Source organism: Leptonychotes weddellii, chromosome 14 (genome assembly GCF_054177405.1).
Source record: "Leptonychotes weddellii isolate Sample4059 chromosome 14, ASM5417740v2, whole genome shotgun sequence".
In the NCBI taxonomy this organism is placed as follows: domain Eukaryota; kingdom Metazoa; phylum Chordata; class Mammalia; order Carnivora; family Phocidae; genus Leptonychotes; species Leptonychotes weddellii.
The window spans coordinates 79,058,006-79,067,163 of record NC_138382.1 but is presented as its reverse complement, the minus strand read 5'-3'; the positions used below and the strand labels follow the sequence as shown (position 1 = coordinate 79,067,163).

At 60.7% G+C, this 9,158-nt stretch overlaps 1 long non-coding RNA gene across 2 annotated transcripts in view; it reads right to left on the bottom strand.

Moving 5' to 3' along the window:
- Window positions 1-8,779, bottom strand: part of LOC145717165 (uncharacterized) — a 28,793-nt gene extending 20,014 nt beyond the window's left edge. For both annotated transcript variants that reach the window (XR_014140219.1, XR_014140218.1), the window contains exon 1: window positions 8,576-8,779. This is a non-coding gene — a long non-coding RNA (uncharacterized LOC145717165). The remainder of the gene's footprint in view (window positions 1-8,575) is intronic.
- Window positions 8,780-9,158: the final 379 nt, after the last annotated feature.

Sequence of the window (9,158 nt, the reverse complement as noted above, 5' to 3'; positions counted from 1 at the left end):
GGCTCACTCCAGAGCACACAGGGGGAGGTTTGTCAAGCCCAATTCAGGGCCATGAAGCCCTCCCAGCAGCCCCCTCCACAATCCTTGCTGCTAAGGCTTTCTGCTCAGCTTTCCTCTAGGTCCAGAACACCTGTCTTTTTCCCAGAGACCCCCTCCCAGACCCTCAGGCTCCTAGGGAGAGGGATGCCTGACCAGAAGACTTAAGAAGAGGTCTTTGTCCTCGGCTTCCCTGGGGCCAAGTGGCTTGTCTCAGATCAGCACCTAGGAGGGGATGTCATTGGGGGCAGGCAGGGTCTCTCTGGGCCCCGGAACTGCCCTTGGTGGTGTCAGCAGGATTCTGAGACCACAGAGACCCCTGCCCCTATCACCTGAGTTGAAGAGACCTGGCCGGGCTGGAACAGGGGATTGGGGCCCAGACTAGGCAAACTGAGGGGATCCCTGGTGGTCTTCAGCTTTTTGAGGTGCAAGCATGTGTCTTCCAGGGCTCCTGCCCCTTTCTTGTCCCCATCGCCACACTGAAGCGAGTTTTGGCTAGTTACCCATGATACAAGTGGGGGTAGGTGCCAGCAGACCCACCCCCAGGCTCCTGGCCTTCCGGGGCAGCAGCTCCCAAAGGCCTGTGCACATCAGCCCTCTCTGCTCTCCAGGCGAGAGGATCACTGGCCACCCCAGTGAGCCCCATAACCCCATAACAGCGCGGTGGCACCTGACCCAGCAGGGCAGCTGTGCATCTCTTAATGGGATACCTTGGGGACACGCATCCCTGTGGCAAAGATGTGCAAACAGAGACCCAGGCTCCCGACCTCAACCAGCCCCCCGGTCGCTCCAGGTCGCTCATCTTGAGCCCCCTGGTCCTCTGGCACCGGCTGACCTTCCAGGTGAGTCCAGCCCCAGATCACCCCTTGGTGTTGCTTCCCAGACAGCCCATGGTGGGATGCTTGGGAGAAAGCAGGAATCCTCCCCTCGCAGCCCCCACCTCCCGGGCTCGCCCTCACCAGGCTCCTCTAAGAGTCAAGACCCTCAGGAGGGCAGCACATCAGCTGTGATTCTTTAGAGTGGGTGGGCCCTGGGCTGGGCCTCCTGGGAGAGCGGAAGGAGCTTGGGGACTGTGTCCTCCACCTTAGCAGGCCCTTTCCCTGTTCTAAAGCCTGACTGGCAGGAGAGTGCAGGAGGACGCAGGGGCTGGACTTAGCCTCCAGGCAGGCACAGGAGTCTGCTGACCACACTCTGCTCCCCGAGCTGGAAAAGGCTGTGCCCAGAGGCTGGGAGCAGCACTCACCTGGAGCACGAGATCCACGCAGGTTCTGGGCAGGCGGGAGCCTAGAAACCCTCCTCTTTCCTCAAACCCAGAGGGGCAGGCACGTTCCCTGAGCCCCCAGCAAGGGCCCGTCCCACGCTCCCTGTCCCCTGGACACGCAACAAGGGGGTCTTGGCACCCCCATCCCACAGGTGTCAGAGCTGCTCAAGGACTGTCCCAGGTCAAAGCTGGAAGTGGCAGGCGCAGGCCCGACACGCCCGCATGCTATTTTCCCAGGTTACAAGGTCAACCCCGAGGATCTGGCAGCGTTTGAAAAATAACATTTTCCTAATTGCATCAGTGTGGCCGCATGTTTTTCCTTAGTCACAAGCTGGCTGGGCTGTGGGGAGGCACGGGCAGGCAGGAGGACCACGTGGCCAGAGGCTGGGGGCTGTAACTTCTCCGTTTTGCCCCTCTCTTGCTGAAAGCCTCGAGAGACTGCTGGCTCCCCAGGCATGGGTGCCCCTGATTCCTTCCCCGGTGTGAGCTGCTTTGGGTTTTCTCTCTGTCCCAGTCTCAAGGCCCAGAGCTGGCAGGGTCCGTGGAAGAGCTCAGAGGTTGGAAGCTCCAGGGGCTTCCAGGGGGGACATGGGTGGGGGGGACAGGAAGTGCACCAGGAGCTGGGAGGCCTGGCCCCACACCCCTGGGGCAGGCGATAAGGGTGCGCTGCCCTTCATCCCTAATGGTGCCGCTGGGACACTGGACACGCGAGTGAGTGAACGGACACCCCACAGGCCTCCTGGCATCCTTCCTTGTTCCCCCAGCAGAGCTGAAAGCCCAGGGCCGTTTGTTGTGCTGGCTGAGGGCCGCAGCCCCCGGGGTCTCCTGGAAAGGTGCCCGTGGCTGAGCCACGCTCCCTGAGGCATCGGGGTCTGGTTGAGACCTCTCCCTAAGCCCCAAGGTGTGTGTCCCTGAGAGCTTCTGGGCACATGGGAGTGGTGTGCTGTCCCCCCATCCCTGCTGCAGCTGAGGTGGTCCAGGTGGGGCAGGAACAGGACCCTGGCTTGGCTGCCCAGACACAGTGTACTTCCCGCTCCCTTCTCCCTGCCTGACCTGAGGGAGCTAGGGAGAAAGTCTGGGAAGCCCGAGACCGTGCTGGTTATCTTTACATCTCCTGTGACGGTCGCACCAAAGGACTGCTGATGTCTACATGAACTGTGTGCTCTGGTGGCCCAAGGAAGGCATCCATCTGCCCAGCCCTCATGTGCCCTCAGGACAAGATGGCGAGCCCCCTCCGTGAGACCTGCCAACCCTTGGAACCAGGGCAGAGCATCCCCCCTGCCACCGGGCAGGGCGGGGGGCATCCCTGCTCCGCCCGGGGACTCTCAGGGCCCGTGGACACAAACGCATGAGGCCCAGGCGGCAGCCGAGGGTCCTGAGGACTCGAGTGTGCTTCAGGTCTGTCCCATCAGTTCACACTGGGCAGCCCCAGGGGAGTCACCAGCCCTCTCTGAGCCTCAGCTTCCTCATCTGTAAGTGAGGGTGCCTTCCATCCTCCTAGGCTGGTTCTAAAGGGGTAAGAAGGAGGTGAGTATGAGACATTCGGCATAACCCCTGCACAAGATGGCTTAGTCTGCATCAGTGTTTAATTCTGGGCTGGCTGGCCTGCATTTGGCCAAGTTCTGGGGGATAAAGGCGCTGACCCCGAGCATCCCTGGGACAGCCAACCCCCCATCCTGCCCTCTCTAGGTCAGCTGGAGGCCCCTTTGGGGAGCTGGGATTTATGATGCTGACCTGTGGGATCCAGCCGGAGAGGCCAGGGATGGGACTGGATGTGTGCAGCCTGGTGCACAGCAAGAGAAGTCCCCCTCAGCAGTCCAGTGCACGTGTAATCATGTGCCTGAGCCTCCAACCCTGCGGGAGGGAGAGCCTCGGCAGCACTGCGGGGTGGTGGCATGGGTCCCAAAAACAAACTGCATGGAGCCAGGACTCACTATGCCTATCATCTGAGATGAGGACCCACAGGCTCATGGAACCTGAGGAGCTTCACTGAGGTCCTGAAGCTTAGGAAGAGGCCACCGGGGTGGGAAGCCAGTTTGGCCTGATGCTGAAGCCTTCCTGTTTAGCAGCAGATGTGCTTGCTGCCTTTGGGTGGCGAGGGGAACCCCCGAGAGCCAGGGATTTCTGCTTCTCTGTCCTGCTCGCATCCACCCCCTTGGTGCTCAAGGAGTCAGTCGGAAGGACTACCAGAAGGTAAATAGTTAAAGACCTGCTCCTCCCACCAAAGGCACCAGGCCCTCATGGTTTTACACTCAAGTCTGCCCCCTCAGTCAAACCGCTCCAGAGCCCAGGAAGAAATGGAAGCTCCTCTGCTTATTTCCCAAGGCTGGCCCAAACCCATCACTGAAATCACACCCGCACAGAACCAATGCAGACATTAGGCCGTCTCCCTTAAGACTCTACATACAAACAGCCTGGATAAACTGTTAGCGAATGGGATCCAGTAGCTTATTAACATCGCACGGAGAAAATCAAACAGAGTTTATCTAATATAAGTGTAATGTATTTCATTATACTAAACAATTCAAGAAGGAAATCCATTTGGGTTACACTGGCAAATACGGAAAAAAACATTTGTTAAGAATCAAAATCCACTGATACATTAGACATAGGAAGAAACATCCCCAACTTAATTAACAAGAGAAATCTTCCAGAAATCGAGGCCAACACGGGGATGCCAGTCTGCCCGCCATGACGGGAGTCCTGGCCGGCCCACAAGACAAAGAAAAGAGCGAGAAGAACGAACCCTGAAAAGAAACACACACAGCTTTAATGGTGTGCGGCCAGCACAACCACTTGCCTAGAAAACCCGAGAGAATCGACTGAGAAACTATTAGAACAAATGAAAGCATCTAATAACCGGGCTCCACCTGAGCGCATTCCACAAGCCAGGAGCGGGAACAATAACACAGCGGCAAGCGTCTTGGGCAGATCCCGCTCGCGGCGGCCACACAGACCCGAGCCCCCGGAGCCGATGGGACCACGGGGGAGACCGCACTGGACTTGGACGCCGGCTGGAAGCCGTCTCTAGTGGGACAAGGAGGTCATGCTCCCAATGGCTCAGCAGTCCATTCCCCAAAGTGGCAGTCAGTTCCCATCAACACACGTGGTCAATTTCTCAAAACATGACAAATTGCTTCCGAAATTCAGACCGAAAAATAAACGTGCAACCAGAGCCAAGACAGGTCTTGCGGCTACCCAGACTGAGCCGCAGCCATGGGAGCCCTGGGGTTGGCACGAGAAAGGACATGCGGCATGGACCTGGGGACGTGCAGAGGGTGGCGGGCACAGTGGACCTCCCCCCTGCCCTGCACTGACGGGACATGGGGACGCGCGCCTGGCCTGGCAGGGTCGGTGCTGGAACCCAGGTACTCAGGCCAGGCTGCGGCAAACACGAGGCCCCACACGGAGGAGAAGACTGGAACAGGATGCAGGGAACAGTTGTCTGCCGTGGAGAAGGCATCTAGTACGTAAAGACCAGAGCACGTCAAGGAATGGAGTGGAGGACAGAACCACGATCCCCAGGGACAGCCGCCGGCAGCAGCAATCATGGCCGGGCCACCTGCGGGACCTCCCGCAGGTCGTGGAGGAAAGACACACAGGCACAGAAAGACGAAGGATAGGCACGTGGCAGGTCAAAGAACACACAAAAATCGGCCAACGTATATGTGGAAAAGCTTTCCACTTCGCTGATCGTCGGGGAGACAGAGTCGAGTGCAGTCACGTGCTGGTGGCCACATGTGGTCTGAGAATGTCCAGAGCGGGGAGGGCATGCAGTGGGCTCTCGTGCCCGTGTGTGCCTCGTGGACACGAGAGAAGCCGCTGGGAGCCATGCACTGGCTATGACGGAGCAAGGGGCTGTCACGCCGGAGCCTTTGCCCGTTTGGGGACTCCACATCAAAGACAGCACTCCACTCCTGAAGAACCTCCCAAGAGGACGTTTTCTCTGAGCTCCCAGCTTGCAGGCCATGCATGGGTTGTCTCCACTGTGTGGTGACCTCAGTGTAGGGGTGGCAGCTGGGGGAAAGGCCACGTCTCGCCCACAATGCCACACGAGGAGCCCACGTCACGGGAGACTTGTCACTGGAGGCCAGGAGGCCAGGACCACCCCTGCCCCCAGCATCCCCAGGCCGGAGCCCCAGTCCCCTCGCCCTCGTCCTGGGCCCACCTCTGGGCAGGCCTCTGGGGAGAAGAGCCCTGCTCCTCACACCAGGCGTGCGGCATCCTGGGAAAACATTCGTTCTCCCCCCAGGGCCCTTGTAGGGGTCCCGATTGCTCACAGTGCTCAAAGGGACTGTCCCAGGGCCTGCGGTGAGTGGCAGCTCCTCTGGCTAAAGGACATGGTCTCTCTCCTATGACGTGTCCCTCCACAGCTCACACTCGATTCAAAATTCCCAAAGAGCCTGGGGAGCCACGTTCGTCAGAGGAATTGGGGATGAAGGATGCATGCACGCATATGTGTGCACGTGTGTGTGAGTACGCCCGTGTGCATAGCTATGGGTGTGAGCACACCCCCACGCATCCCTGCTCAGCACGGAGAGCCCTGAAGACACTGCAGCATCGTCGGGTGTGGGGGGCAGCGGAGAGCCAGGCTTGGTGCCCAGGGAAGTGGAAAGCCGCATCTCTCTGCTGACCACAACAGAAAAGCTAAGTGCTTCCTCTGCACAATAATTAAAAAGCTGGAGCTGTTCAAGCTGCTCAGCAGCAGGCTGGCAGGCACCTCTGGGGAATGTCCACCCTCTCTCCTCAGGGGTGGGGATTCTGAGTCAACGCCGCGGATGGCTCCTCCCCACCGTCTCCCGGATGTGTCCAGTTCCAAAGTGAAAGCTCAGAACACATCGTTGAACTGAATTCAAACTGGAGAGTCATCCAAACAGACACTTCACAGTAGCTTTCTCCATACACCGAGCACACCCAGAGGGCAGGCAGGAAGGGCCTGGTAGTGGTGTGGACTCAGGGTCTCGGGCCCAGGGCCCTGTCCCCACCACTGGCCTTCCCTGAGCCCGAGGTCCACCCACGAGGATGCAGGGGGAGGCAGAAGCCACGGGGATTTGCAGTTCCCACTCTGCCTGCCCACCTGGGCTTGGGCCTACCTCTCAAGAAAGCCCCCCGTTGCACACCCCTAGGAGGACCTAGCATGCCTGGTCACTCAGGGTCAGGCGGTGGGTCCATGTCCAGATGGCAAGGCCCAGCGCTCACTCCCTGGGTACCCATGACCCTTAGCTGGTCCTGCCCGTGAGCTGCATTCCATCCTCTGGCTGAAGATGCCCGAGTACCTGCCCCTCCAGCTGGACACATGGGATGTGGGGGGCCCTCAGGAACCTGTCAGGACAGCCAGCCTGAGGTGGGAATGCGGCATCCCCTCTGTCATGGCAGGGCAGGGGGGCTCCCCCTAGAGAAGCGCTGCCCCATTTACCCCTGCCAGGCCCCTGCTCAGCCCGCAGAGCTGGCCACACTGCGTGCCCCTGAAGGCTGGCATGACCTGCAGAGGTGTCCTCATCTGGAAACATCCTCAGGTGGGGATGTCACTGCCCACATGTCACACCTTACTCCTGGCAGATCCTTGGCTCTTAGAGCCTCATGCTCTCGGCATCCAAGAGAACCCAACTCTCTGGCTGGCTCCCCTGCCCTCTGTCCTCTGGCCCTGCCAACGCCTCCAGGGTCACGTCCCCACCAACACCCTAAGGGCCCCCACAGGAATTCCGTGCCAGGCTGTCAGCCCTGCCGGCCTGGAGCTGTGCTGTCACCGGAGACGCAAGCCCCAAGCTGCAGCCAGGGTCCCCACAGGTGCAGTCAGGAGAGCGGGCTGTCATCTGGCCCGGCGGTAGACAGGCTGTTCGACTTCCCTGAGCCTTGCCACTCCCACGACCCACAGGTCCTCAGCTGCTGGCCCTGCACCACCCAGCCCAGCGATTACAGGTGCTCCCGCAGAGGCTGAGCTCCACCTGCTCCCCTACCTGCTTCCGGCCCTGACCCCTAGGGAGAAACAGGAGTTCATGCTCTGTCCCCCCGTGACGGCTCCAGCGGCAGGGACAGAGCTGACGAGAGGAGCACCCCAGGACACTAGCCCTTGTGCCTCAGCCACGGGTGGGGGGCGGGGGCAGCGGACACCACCACCTCACACGCTGCTCGGGTCCCAGCCACGGCCCCTTCCTGCGGCCGCCCAGCAGCCCGGAGCTGGGTCCCTAGGCTCTGGATCCCCTGCACTAGCGAGGACACGGTGGCTGCCCTTCCTTTCAGGAGACCAGCACCAGCTGAGGCCCCCGGCAAGGAGCCCCGGTCCAGTCACTGTCAGCGCGTCCGGCAATATCACGGGCCAGCAAGACTGGCGCCTAGGGTGGCTGGCCTGTCCAAAGGCCTCCAGACCTCACTGCCCCACACAGAACAGCCCAGAGCGACAGCACGGAGGAAGGTCCAGACGACACAGTGACTTCTCCGGAAGGCCTCTCAGGGACTCCAGTCCGGGGAGCTGGCCCAGCCCCGCCTCCATCCCCTGCAAACGTTTTGAACTCACCAGCATCTCGTATGAGCCTCATCTCCTGGGCAAGGCCCATGGCTCCACGGGCGGAAAAAGATTTCGGGTGAATATGTGGAGAACACCCCCACACACAAGGCCCGAAAGAGTTCCCGAGACAACTTTAAAAATGCCTGGGTAATCAGGTGCTGCTCCTGAGCCAACACCCATTTCGGAGCTCCCCCCAGAGACTCCCGTGCACCCCCATCATCCCCTGCCGCTCCAGCAGCAGGCAGGGCCCCCCTCCACACTCCAGGTGCCCCCGCCCTGTCCTGTCCCGCTCTCCTACCAGAATGTGCGTGTGTGCACACACGCACACACACACTCAGGCACGCACACACCCGGCCAGTAGCCCGCTTCACCCACAAGGCGCCGGACACACCCAGGCAGAGGTTCCCAGGGCAGAAATCCTGGGGGCCTGTCTGGAGAGAAGACAAGGACTGCCTCCCTGAAGGCAGGCAGCGCTCCGGACCAGCCTGCAAACCCCTGCGTCCTCCAGGAGCCCAGGGAGAAACCTCGTGAAAGAATTCACACTTAGTCACTAACCCTCCGTGGGGAGGGGAAGGCACAGCCACAGAGCCCGACTCGGCCACCCCACAGGTCACTCAGACCCAGGTGTGCGGACAAGCTGGCTGGCGGACAGACCAGCACACTCAGAGGCCGTGGCGCAGCGGGACGTGAGGACACAGGTCACGCCCGACCTGCCCTCTGACAGAAGCACAGCTCCCAGTGGCTACCCCCACCTCTGTCTCCTTCTCACTCACCTCTGTCTTTCTGAGCTGCTGCTGCAGACTCTGCTGGCAGAAGGCAGACCCGAGTCCCCTCCAATCCCCTAGACCAGGAGGCCACCCTCGCGCCGGCCAGAGCTGGGCTGTACCTCGGCCTGAGAACCTTTCCTGAGGACCTTTCCCACAGGGCCTGGACCACTTCCTACTGCCCTTCAGGCACCGCTCCCTAATATGGGCCTGGAGGGCTGGCCGAGACTTCCTGCCAGGCACGTCCCCAGCAGGAAGCCAGCCCCGGATCTTTGCACCCTCTGCCATCATGGCCCACAGGGTGCCACACCAGCCCCCAGTGGGGAGCGGCAGGGCTGAGGGGAACTGGCAGTTCTGGGAAACGCCAGAGAGCTCGGACCAGAAGGCTACCACTGGCCAGCTCTGGGGCAGGACAGGCCTCCCCAGGCCTCTGTCCCTTCCATTACAACTGTCACCTGCAGGGTAGTGACATCTGTACCTGGGGAAGCAACAGGATAAAAAGGGCAGTGCCCATTGATCGGATGGGGTGGCTGGGGCCTGGGACCCCACCTCCCAGGGATAGACCTGGGGTCCAGGCAGGGGTCCAGGCACC